At 43.3% G+C, this 12,743-nt stretch overlaps 1 long non-coding RNA gene across 1 annotated transcript in view; it reads left to right on the forward strand.

The window, feature by feature from the left end:
* The first annotated feature begins 1,761 nt into the window (after window positions 1-1,761).
* LOC149873699 (uncharacterized) overlaps window positions 1,762-12,743 on the forward strand; it is a 258,851-nt gene continuing 247,869 nt past the window's right edge. The window contains exon 1 of the long non-coding RNA XR_016440050.1: window positions 1,762-1,841. This is a non-coding gene — a long non-coding RNA (uncharacterized LOC149873699). The remainder of the gene's footprint in view (window positions 1,842-12,743) is intronic.

Consider the following 12,743-nt stretch of genomic DNA (forward strand, 5'->3'; position numbering starts at 1 on the left):
GAAAAAAAATACTTTTTTTCACCATAAACTTATAAACTTCCTGCTCTAGTACCTAGCAGGCAAATCCCTAAGCCAGAGAGCTAGGACAGCTATACAAGCTTTCCACAGTCCCTGCCTACACCAGGACCACACTCACCTGCAGATGTTAGCCTAACACCACTGCACAGTAAAAAAAAAAAAAAAATCAAACCCTTGATGGATGGCCCTGTGCCCTGCAAGAAGAAGCCAGAGTCAGCCACAAACATTGCCCTTTTGCCTGCCTGTATAATGCATAGTGCCAGAGATGCAACAAAAGCCTCCAAGCCTACTGGCTTCTTCGTGGCCTCAACTGTCTCGACTGCCCCAAAATTAAAAAAGAATTAAAAAAGCCCCACCATCTTCCCCTTCCTCAGAGACACTCTGAGTGCTCCGATTGAAGCAGAAGCCTAAATCTGGGCTTTGGCATGGCATGCCAAACCCCAAAGGGACTTGGCACGCTATGCTAAGGCAGGCATCTTTCTACCCAGGAGCCTTGCCACTTGTTTGATTGGTTCTGTGGCCCATGGCAGCTTCTATGCATTGTGGTGAAAAACGCATGTTTTTGTGCACACCCAGGTGGGGCTCTGGCCCCACACCCAGGCTTGGAGATATAAGATCTCTCTCTCTCTCTCTCTCTATCTATAAGAGACAGAGAAATTGTAGGGCTAGGATCCCAATGGACACCAAGAGGAAAGGTAATTACAGCATGGGGAAAGGTGTTGGCAAGGCCATGGCAAATATTTTGGTTATGGTCTAGAAGGGCATTGTTTCCAAAAAAGTGGCAGCATTTAAGCCTGTGCTACTGCTGATTATTCTATATATGGGAATTGTATTCTGCCCAACATGGTGACAGATACGAAAAGTACAGAGGAAAATATGTGTGGTCTTCTGGAATGCCAAAAGAATAAGGTTAGCAAGAGCTGAACTGTACGAAGCAAGAGAGATTGGCTGATGGAGGCTGTCAGACTTGGGATTGTTCATCTGTGAGAAATATGTGAAGTGTGGTATGCAACATGGTGACAGACCACGCATCACCTGATTTCATGCCTCTGCAATTTTGAGGAAATGGGGAGTATATCAGACCTCCTTGAAGTGTCCATGGGTGTGGCAACCACTGATCCATTATATCAGGATGGAAGGTTTCTTGCAGAGGTATAAAATAGGGAATGTAGAGCTGGAGGTCTTGAAGGATCATAAGAATTTGATGAAAGCGGTAAGGGAGAGAAACAGAATGACGCCAGTGGATAACTTCACAAAAAGACAAGTTCAGCAGGTTTGGGAAGCAGTGGCAGATAAACAAATAAAAAGGGAATATGCTGACCCGGCATGGATGGTTATAAGAAATACCTTGCCAGTGAAGGAGATGCAACACAGATGTGGTTTGATGAGCTCATCTGGGTGCCCAAGGAAGAGGTGTGGGGAAGTAGAAACAGAGGAGACATGTTTTGGGAGTGTACATAAGCAAAGAGGGTGTGGGAGAGGATCTATCACTTTCTGAGTGTCACCAAAATAAACTTGTTGTTAGCATGGGAGATTAGCACTCTATGGACTCATACCAAAGGGACTGCAAGAAACATTAGTAAAGATCTTATTAGTATTTTTCAAAACTAGTTTATGGAAAGTAAGAATCCTCCATTTTTAAGGGGTTGGCTTTCACTAAAAGGGAGTATCTGAACTTAAATACTATATTGACTGGGATAAAAAAGAGATTAGAGAAGAGGAGGAAGAGAAGAAGTGTAGAAAAAAGTACTAGAAAAACTTGTTTCATTAAGGTAACAGAGAGGACTGATGGGAAGGGCAGAGAGTTTCAGGTGGTTACTGAGGTAAGTTTTTCATGGGGTTCTATATGAAGAAAAAGAGTTTTATAAGGGGTTCTTCTGTGGGAAGTTGATGAATGTTGTTTAGGGGCTAATACACGTAGCTGTGAATTTTTGGAAATGTAATTTTTACGGTATGAAACTTTGGTAAAACAAGGATGCTTAATATGTCAGATTTTGTACGTGTAGGGTGGTAAGTGTGTTTTTAATAATTTGTAAAAAAAACAAGAAAAAAAACCAAAAAACCTTATAATTATTTTTGCCTATTATGGCCCTTGTATTCTATAGTCAAACTCAGCATTGCCTGCCTTTTAATGAACTTTATATTCGATTTCCATTGCTAAGCACATGCTGTGTTGGCAACAGTTTAACAATAGACATTGTATTTAATATGCTTTTCTTATGTACGATTGTAAGACAAGGAGCTTTCCCCCCCCATGCTGATTGGGGTGAGGGGAAACTCGTATTTTAATAAATATGGTAAATAATAAAAATATGCAAATCCATATTGTCTTAAACAGTAACCAAGTTAATCTTCTCTGACTCCAGTATACTATATGTACCTCAAAACATGACATGCTTTGTTTTCTTTGATCTTTATTAAATATTTGTGCTGCCTCTTTTTTCAGTATTTGTTTCTGAATAATCCTTGTGCATCTCATTTATTTTTTGTACATTTATGGAGAAAGAAGAAATAGGACCTTTTATGCTGGCATTTGTATAATATAGCAAAAAAAATGCTACTATTTGATAGGCTAGAATGAATTCAATTAAATTTATTGCTTGCTTGATGATGTTCATTGTATAATTTAGTCTTCCCCTTTTAGCATACCAGAACAAATACACAATTCTTGCTATGCCATTTAAGGTTTCAGGTTACTATTCTGATCCCCATACTTAAGTATAAAGTAGTCTGTCTCATGATGAGAGCTCAGCATGTTGCTTCATGTTTATACTATCTACCTTTGCCAGTTTTCCCCCCACTTAAGCCTAACAAAGAGAAATAGTCTCATTAAATATCAGGGGCAGAGATGGGTCTGAATTGTAAAATACAGGTGTGGATTTTGAACATCTCATAACACTGGTGGAAGGTTTTTTTAAATCCAGGGTAACTGATTTTGCTTTTTGTAGAAATGTGTTCAGCTGTGAAATTCACATCACCCGATCCCATCTTCATCAGCATTCAGGAGTGTTTCTAGCTGGAATGTTAAATTTTTATCTCTCACTAGATGTTTGATGGGGAGACCAAATCTCCCATTAAGGCTGTAGTCTTCCATTTCAATAAGGGGAAGTAGTACATTAAGAGAGATATGGGATTGGTTGGTGTCTCAAGTCTGTAGGAGAGGAGGGTTTCATGGAGAAATTGAACTAGAATTTACAAGAAGCACTAAGGGAGCATTTATGAATTGAAATATTCTGGTTGTCAGCCAAAAGACAAAGTCATTTCTAGTTTGGGGTCTTAACTGTACTTTCAGGAGAAGTCTAGATTTTCTGTTGATAGGGAAACACTTCTTTATGGGAAGAAATAAGTTGGTCAGAAATCCAGTTGTCAGTTGAAAAACAGCTTTTGCAAAAAAAAAAAAAAAATCGATCAGCTCTGTCAGAGACTTTTGATTATTCTTGTCCATTTCAGAGAAACATAGGCTGGAGTTCCATACTAATCTCAAAAGATGGCAATCACATATGTTCAGAAGTTTTGGTAGTACTGTTCTCCTTACCTGTCTTGACCAAAAAACCCCACACTCCTCAGTGCCCTAAAGAGAACCAAGCATTATGTATCTAGCCATATCCCAAAATCTTGATAAATTTCCTCCGTTATATAGCATAATTGAAAATGGAATGGTGGGTGAGAACAAACTTTGGGTGAGCAGTAGTATGTTCTAGGCAGATTGGAGCCAAAACTTGAATGGATCTGATCTCCGCAGAAATGCAGTCTTACCTCTCAAATTGGTCATTTTCCCCACATGATTTGCTATATATTTTCCTATGCTTTCCTCCAGAAAACAGGTTGCAAGGGCTAAATAAGTTTCAACGTAATCATATTTGTCAGGGCTGAAAAGATCTGTAAGAGTACCCAGCACCCATCCTAGTCAAGGACAGTTTTAAATGCTGCTTACAAGGAGACATAGGAATACAATGTGAAGCACTGAGCAAACGAACATTAATGTTGTCTATAGGAAGTAACCTGACTGTACTGTGATACTCATTATAGGATGCTAATATCCCATCTGGGGAAGTGGAAACATTTTTGCCCCTTTAATTCCTACATTCCTACTTCAATGTTTGGCCATACCTCTGTATTTACTAGAAGGCAGAATTGATATCCAAGTTATGTTTCTCTTTTTGATCTCTTTCAATAAATCGGAATATGTGAGGATTGGAAAAGCAAAGCTAAGCACTTGCAACCCCCCCCCCAACCCTGTTAATTCAGCTACTGTAAAGTTGATGAGAAGAACAACTTAAGAAATTTTTATTTGGATTCTTGTTCCCAGATGAAGTTTATGGTTTTGTTTGATTTTTCCCCTACAAGTTCGAGCAGCTGAAAATCAGGGAGGTGCTAATTAATCTTTCCTGCAGATGCATACATACAATGTGATGATTCAGTAGACATGCTTGCCTGCCCCTAAAATGTTCCTAAATACTTTTCTTTAGATATTGGCTTTATTTAGGTTTGTGCTGTTCAGTTCATCACAGCTTAGGAGCAGACAGAAGTGGATCCAAGATTTTGCATAAGTGGTGCGGGCTAAAGAGTGGCTGCACCCTCTGCTCCCAACCTCTTCCCTCCTCGCTCCCCACTCCTAGCATATGCAATGCATCAGGGGGTGTGCAGGGTCATATACCTCCCAGATTTCTTGGGGTCTGTGAAACACATCTGTGGGGCTGCAAAAGGTGTGTGCTGCTGCTGCTCCAGCTCCTTCCATGGTCAGAGGCAGGAAAGCGGCAACAGCAGCAGGCAGCCTGTTGCAGCTCCTGCCATAGCCAGAGGCCACCTGAGTGCCGACAGCCGAGTACAGCTGGGTAGTGGCATCTTGTCCTGTCCCTATCACTGCCTTAGGTGGGATCCAGCACCACTGTAAGAGGGAGATCCAAAGGGGGTCTGTGCCTGCATTCCTCATTTTTTTTGGGGTCCATGACTGAAAAAACTGTGACAACCACTGGTTTATTTAAACACTTTCAAACCTTAATAACATGACTAATAGGTGTCTCTGACCCTTCACCTTAATAATTGTTCTTGTGTGACTTTCACTTTTTCAGTGCATTATTTGTGAATGTTTTTACTTATTTTTCTGAAAAGTGGATCAAGGATAATCTACACTTAAACTGAATTAATTTAATGATATACATATAATTAGTTTTGTACAATGGTCAAAAGTCTCTTAAATTTGGACTTTTTCTACATGAAGAAAGCTAAATTGCCAATGCCATGTACATCAGGAACTCAACTTGACACTTCTGGAGTTCAGAATTATGTTAACAACAGCAACAAGAGTGACAGCAATACTATGGATTCTAATTTGCACGCTCATACAGAGGTTAGTACAACTTTTGATAAAAGAGCCCTTTGCTTTGGATTGGATGCAGTTTTAGAAAATATTGAAGAAAGCCCTTATTTCATAGATTTCATAGACATTAGGGCTGGAAGGGACCTTGGAAGATCATCGAGTCCAGCCCTCTCTGCCCAAGGGGCAGGAAGTCAGCAGGGTCATAGGATCCCAGCAATATAAACATCTAATTTCTCTTGAAGGTGTTCAATGTAGGTGCTTGAACCACCTCTGATGGCAGGCTATTCCAGACCTTGGGGGCTTGGACAGTAAAGAAATTCTTCCTTATGTCCAGCCTGAAATGGTCTTGCGGTAGTTTATAACCATTCCACCTTGTCATCCCTTGGGGCGCTCTGGGGAACAATCGTTCCCGCGTAAGAAGTAGTAATCATTCCCTTATTGAAGAAGTAGTTATTAATTTTCCAGGCCAGGCCCGTGGGAACAAAACCAGAAAATCCAGGCAAGTGTGGTATAATGAGTATACATGGCTTGAATACAATGTTCATGATGACAAAGCTTTCTGCTTTTATTGTTGAGCATTTGGCAATGGGCCAAACAGAGAAGCAACATTTTGAATGATTGGTTTTAAAACGTGGAAGAATGCAAATGAAAGATTTAACAAACATTCAAAGTGTAAATCCCATCTAGATGCCGGTGCTAAATGGAAGGGAAGCCTTCAGTCCTACAAAATGGAGTGCTGCATCCCAACTTGACAGTCAAAATAGGAAAAAAAAACAGTGGAGGATAATCAAATGTATTTAGAAATTTGTAATAGTACTTTATTTTGTGCTCGTCAGGGTATACCTTTGAGGGGACATGATGAGGAATGGATTCTACAAATCAAGGCAATTTGTGGGAATTGATGAAACTGCATAGTACAGACAACAAACTGATTCAATGATTTACAGTTAACAGAGTTAAGTACTTCACTTACCTACATACCTCATATCAGAATGAAATAATTGAGATTATGGCTTCAAGTGCTAGATTCAATCATAACTGAAGTCAAAGAAGCACAAGTGTTTGCCATCATTGCAGATGAAACAATGGATCTGTCAAAAAACAAACAAATTGCTCTCATAGTGCATTACATAAACCAGTTATTTGAAATACAAAAGTGGTTTATTGGCTTCTACAAGATGCTGCAAAGGGACAGTGCTTCACTTGCCACACGATCAAGAGTACATTATGAGCCTTGGGACTTGATATTTCAACTCTAAGAGGTTAATGCTATGATGGAACCACCAGCATGATAGGACCCTATAAAGGTGTGGCCACATGGATACTTAGTGAAAATCCTCTAGCTTATCATGTTCACTGCTATGCTCATATATTAAATCTGTGCATAGAGGACACAGTTTCCTGCATTCCAGTTGTTCAAAATGCTTTTGGAATTCTCCAGGTTCTACAAACTTTCATTGAAGTAAGTTTTTAGAGACATGCCTTCTTTGAAAAGATGATGTCAGAAAACTTTTTCTGGGGGGCCAACTAGTCCTAAATCACTCAGTGACACTTGTTAGTACTGTCAAGTCAGAGCTATCAGAGCTATTTTGGAAAATTTTGATGAAATGGTTCAAGCTTGGAATGAAATTGCACATGGGGTTTCAAAAGTTGGAGCCGAAGCTTATGCACTTCTAAAATGTGCCAGACTTCAACTTTCTGTATGGCATGTTTTTCATGCAGAGTGCTAATTCAAAAAAACACCCATCCAAACTTCTTCAATCAAAAGACCATACATATCATATAGCAATGGCGATGGGTAAATTCACAGCGTCTATGGCAAAGGAAATGAGAGGTGATGATTTTGCATGCCATAAATTTAATCATGTTAATGAATTGTGCTATTAAAAGAGATCTCCTAGTCCTTGTGTGCCTTGCGAACTGGCTATTCCCACAAAACTGGGAGGAGGGGAAAAGTCCTGTTTTGAGAAACCCGAGGACTTTGATAGGAGTGAAATATTGTACAGACTCTGGAGACCTTTATTAAGGAAATAGAAAACTGCTTTTCTGAGAGTGACCTACTCATTTTCAAGTCCCTTGCAAATGTTCTGTCTTCTGAGAGCCCATCAGATGAAAATGTAGGTCCCACACTTACAGTATTAATCAAAATGATCTGAACTTTGAAATCAAGATTTTTTTTCTGAGTGTTCAAAAATGGCAATGCTGATGAAAGTAATGAGGAAAAGGAGCCCACCCACTGTGGCAGTGCACCTTTGGGTGCCTGCCACTTTAAGGGCAGCTTCTCACATTATGCCACCAGTTTATGGGAACAGCAAAGTTGTGGCAGGTGAGACTGGGTGGACTGCCCCATAGAGACAGGTGGATGAGCTGACATGAGACCCGGCCCCGAGTGTGCCCCTGTCACAGTGGTACATTGGCTGGAAAGCACATATCGGCCCAATGGCTGAGCACTGTGTCCCCCATGGTTTTATCTTAAGGGAGAAGAGTCAGGTAGCTACCAGATGCCTGATGGTGACAGCCATTTTGAGAACAAGACACATAAAGGCTGCAGTTTGCTGCTGCCAGTCCAGGCAGAAACATTGCCTGGCTGAGCTGCAGCAGAACATCTAGCAGGTAGAAGCAGGAGGCTTTTGGTCCTGGGCATGACCTAAAACTGTACCCTGCTGGGGAAGGGTAGCCTGGTGGGGCTCCTAGTGCCAGACCAGTTACCTCCCCAGTGAAAGGTGGGTAAGGGCACCTTAACCCCAGCCCCCATCTTCAGATGTGCTTTGGAGGCAGTAGTGGGGCAAGCAGAATGCCCCCTGAGCCCAGCAGGGATGCAAGATCCCAGAGACCCCAGAGGGGGTAGCATGGGGAGTGGACCCACACAAAGTAGGGCTGAACAGGAGTAGGCCTGAAGGGCAGCACAAGGGCCAGCCCTGTGAGTAGGTGATCATGAAGATGAGAAGATCCCAGTGTGGGGTGTGGCCCTAGAGGAGGGGTAGTAGGAACCCCATGTGTAGGGAAGAAGCTAAGGCATGGTCATGGATACCCGAGGCTGTAGTTTGGGTCAGAGGTGGAGTAGAGGGCTCAGCCAGAGAGTTAGGGGTGAGTCCTGACCCCAGTAAGTCCTCTGCTGCAAGGAGGCTGAGAGTGGATTGAAAGAAAGATCGAGAGGTTAAGTACAATGATCTGCTGCTCCAGGGAGGGAGTGAGAATCCCTGCAAGACCCTGGAGCACCAGTCATGGTGTGGGTTAAGAACATCATGAGGATGCCATTTGTGATGCATGAGCAGCAGTGTAGGGGAGTTTTGGAACCACAGATAGCACCCTCTGGCATCCGGGCAGGGAATGGGTAGCCTCCCACATCATACCACCAATTTATGGGAACAGCAAAGTCATGGCAGGTGAGACTGGGAGGACTGCCCCGTAGAGACAGGTGGGCAGGCCAACATAAGACCTGGCCCCGAGAGCTGCCCCAAGAGCTGCACAGTGGTGCATTGGCTGGGAAGCAGCAGCCTGATGGCCAAGCACTCCTGCGTCCCCCCATTGGGAATTAGTTTTAAGAGAGGAGGTGTGTGGTAGTGCACCTTTGGGTGCCTGCCACTTTAAGGGCAGCTTCCTGCATTATACCACCAGTTTATGGGAACAGCAAAGTCATGGCAGGAGAGATTGAGCATACTGCCTGTCGCAGGGGCACTCTGGTGCCCTGCTGCTATGAAAAGATACAGGTGCCGGTTGCCGGGGCAACCGCAGTTGGTCAGCTGACCAGAAGGGGGCAGGGCCTGACCTATATAAAGGTGATCCAGGCTGAGCCCAGGGAAGCAGTTCCCCTCTGGCAGCCGAGGAAGGTAGAGCTCTGTGGAAGCAGACAGAGTTGAGAAGCCTGAGGGCCTGAGCAGCTTATGGGCAAGGATACCAGGTGGAGGAACCCCTGGCAGGGATGGAAATGATGATTAGCCAGAAGGCTTAGGGTTTGAGTTTTACCCAGGAGGTTTGGTTTTTGTGTTATAGCCGTTTGGCTTATGATGACTTTGTTTGTTATTACACCGGAGGACCGGGTGAGGCTGTAGGGGTTGGAGGAGGCCTCATAGGAGCTCCCCAGTAGGGTGGGGTTCCTGGCACCAGAGGGGGCACTGCGTTTTGGGGGATTGTATAGACCCTGGCCCCAGAGGGGCAGTGTCGTGCGGGGCGAGAAGCCTGGTGTGGGTGAGTGACCTGAGAAGGCGGGTCTGGGGCCCAGGCACGGCTATGGCCACCTGAGCCCTGATTGCGTGGGCGCGAATGTGAGCACACTGAGAGCAGGCCCCGAGAGGGCGAGAGCTCGGAAGGGCGAGCGTAACACTGATAGTTAGACCTAACAATGTCTGGTACATCTGAGAGGTTTTGGGCATGGTATAAGGGGTGGTAGGAGCCACGCATAGCCCATAAAGCTGGGGTGCACCAAGTCACTCCATACAGAACAGGGGCCAGGATAAACAAGAGCACCGTGTCCAAGGGGACAAAAGGCAGCCTCCATTATAAAATTAGATAACATCAAAGACGTGGCGGGCGAGAACGAGGGTGCTTGATCGCCAGCTTGGCACGGTAGGGGCGCCAGGAGAGATCATGGCCGCTCCTAGGACCCTGCGCCGTGACACTGCCCCATAGAGACAGGTGGGTGGGCTGGCATGAGACCTGGCCCTGAGTGTGCCCTGTCACACCCACCTTGAAAAAAGACTACAATTCTTTTGTGAAATGGCACTGTGTGACACCCTTCCAAATCTGTTGAAGCTCTATGTGCTTTACTTAACTATCCCAGTGACTACAGCATCACCTGGGAGAAGCTTTTCTTGCTTGCGGCAACAGAAACCTTACCTGTGGACTACAATAAAAGATGTTCATGTTTCTAATCTCACAAAGATACAGATTGAGAGAGGACAGCTGTTAAGATATTGGACGTTATTATGAGGTTTGCAAGCAGAAAGGGCCAATTCTACACCTTTTTTGACAGCCTTTTTTTGAAAGCATTTATTTTTGTTATTGCTTAATGGTTAATTGTCACAAAAATATACATGGATGGAAAATCAGGAGAATGGTCAGGCTGTGAACTTAACCATATATTGAGACAGCTTTCTTATTAAGATTTTTATGCATGCATGAATTAAGCAATCACAGTTTTCTTCATATGTACCTCTCTTTTAGAACAGTCTCCATCTGCTATTATGTAGTGTTGTAAAACATGGTGCCAAAAGTAGCTCTAGAAATCAAAATTCCTTTATCTCTTGGGGTGCCTATACATAAGCAGGCAAGGCTGCTCTGATGCAATTGCCACACTCCAGCAGTCTCCTGTGTCTTGTTTATCAGCATCCCAGCACTTAAAATGGTAGTGGGGGCACTTGAACTAAAGCTCATTGAACGAGCACCCTTGCCACCTTTTTTAAGCGCTGGGACACTGATATATGAGACATGGTAGTGCTTTAATTAGAGAAGCTCTTGGAGCCATTTCAGCCAGGTTGTGCATGGCCTGAGCTCAGCCTAGGACAGCGGCATCAGTGGCAGCGTCAGATGGCTCCCCAGTTGACTGGACACAACCACTTGGACACAAAATAAGGAATTGCATTCCATATCCAGATTTGAACTATGTCTGTTTTAATAATGGCTACAATTTCTATCCCACCTGTCATTTTGATGCTCCTTTTTATGTTCATCTAGGAATAATACAGAAAAATGGAAACTAGCTTGTGGCTGACTAAATATTTGGACTATTGTATTTGGATCATTAAGTTTAATATCTGGGAGTCTGGAGGTTGCAATGAAGTACAAATTTGTATAAATCAGTTGTCAAAGATATTTTTTTTCCCAAAATAATACTCCAAAATCTGCCCTGACAAAGTAAAGCTAAGAACTTGTACTCCAAACTTCTCTAATATTCATTCAGTGACCTCAGAGCCAACTAATACTAAATAAACAGATTTCTTTTGAAGCATAAATACTAGTTCACCATTAGAATATTCTGGTACCAGTAGAAAGATAACAGGAGCAGTGTTTGCTTCATTTTGTATTCATATTATTTTTTGCTGTAGCAGCAGTTGGCAGAGTTAAATGTTTGTGTTATGATATTTGTCTTCTCTCACTCTTTCTTTGTTTTCTAATAATTTATTTGCCACCAAAGTATTTTCTTATTCCTCTAAGAACTTAAGAACCCTTCCTAGAGGTAATTTTCTGACCTATGCAAGACAAGTATCTTTTTCTGGTGACTCACCAGTTTCTGAAAATTAACAGTTACAGAGGGTATTTCTTCCTTCCTGGTTCCTGCCCTGTACATTTGTGACAGGCTTGATAGTTTCATTGCCCTTACTTAACAGGGGAACTAGTAGCAAGCTTCTATATACAGTAATAAACTTACTACTTTTTGCTTCAGCTGATTTCACTGGAAACATGAGGGACCATAAAGGTCTGACCAGGCTTGGCACTGACTACCTTACAAGTATGATACCTTACAAGTATGGAAAGGCACATAATTAACAAATATTACTTACTGCAGTTCAATTCTAGTGATTTTGGTAGTGTGGGTTACCTTAGGGTCTAACCTTAACTAACTCGAGATGATTTTCATAGTGTGGCAAACTCTAGGTCTGTGCATTTTATAAAATGACCCATTTTTAAGACCCATTTTTATAAAATGACCCCTGCCTGGAGAGCATACCTTTGTGACAACTTTGTGGTGCTCCAACTTGTGGGGGGGGAGGGGTGTTCTTAACCTAGATTCATAGTTTCATAGTGCTTAGTGTTGGAAGGGACCTAAACAGATCATCAGGTCCCAGCCCCAGGCCTGGGCAGGAGCGAGTGCTGGGGTCATAACACCCCAGCCAAATACCTATCCAGACTCTTTTTGAAGACCTCCAAGGTAGGAGAGAGCACCACCTCCCTTGGGAGCCCATTCCAGAGCCCCGCAGCCCCAACTGTAAAGTAATGTCTCCTGATGTCCAGCCTGCACCTTCTCTCTAACAATTTGTGGCTGTTATTCCTAGTAACCCCTGGTGGTACCCGAGGGAACAGAGCTTCCCCTAATTTCCGCTGGCCCCCCTGGTGAGTTTGTAAATGGCTACAAGATCCCCTCTCAGCCTTCTCTTGTGGATGCTGAATAGATTTAGGCTCTTTAGCCTCTCTTCATAGGGCCTGCCCTGCTGTCCCTTGACCATACAAGTGGCCCTTCTCTGGACCCTCTCAATGCTAGCCACATCCCTCTTGAAGTGTGGCGCCCAGAACTGGACGCAGTTCTCCAACTGCGGCCTGACCAATGCTCCTTAGAGGGGAAGGATGACCTCCCTGGACCTGTTTGTGAAGCATATGTAGAAGCACGGCAAGGTGCTGTTAGCCTTACTGACCGCTTCCTTGCATTGGCAGCTCACGTTCATCCTTGAGTCAAAAATGACTCCAAGTT

This window comes from Crocodylus siamensis, chromosome 1 (genome assembly GCF_052110815.1).
Source record: "Crocodylus siamensis isolate JL-2025a chromosome 1, ASM5211081v1, whole genome shotgun sequence".
NCBI classification, from domain to species: domain Eukaryota; kingdom Metazoa; phylum Chordata; order Crocodylia; family Crocodylidae; genus Crocodylus; species Crocodylus siamensis.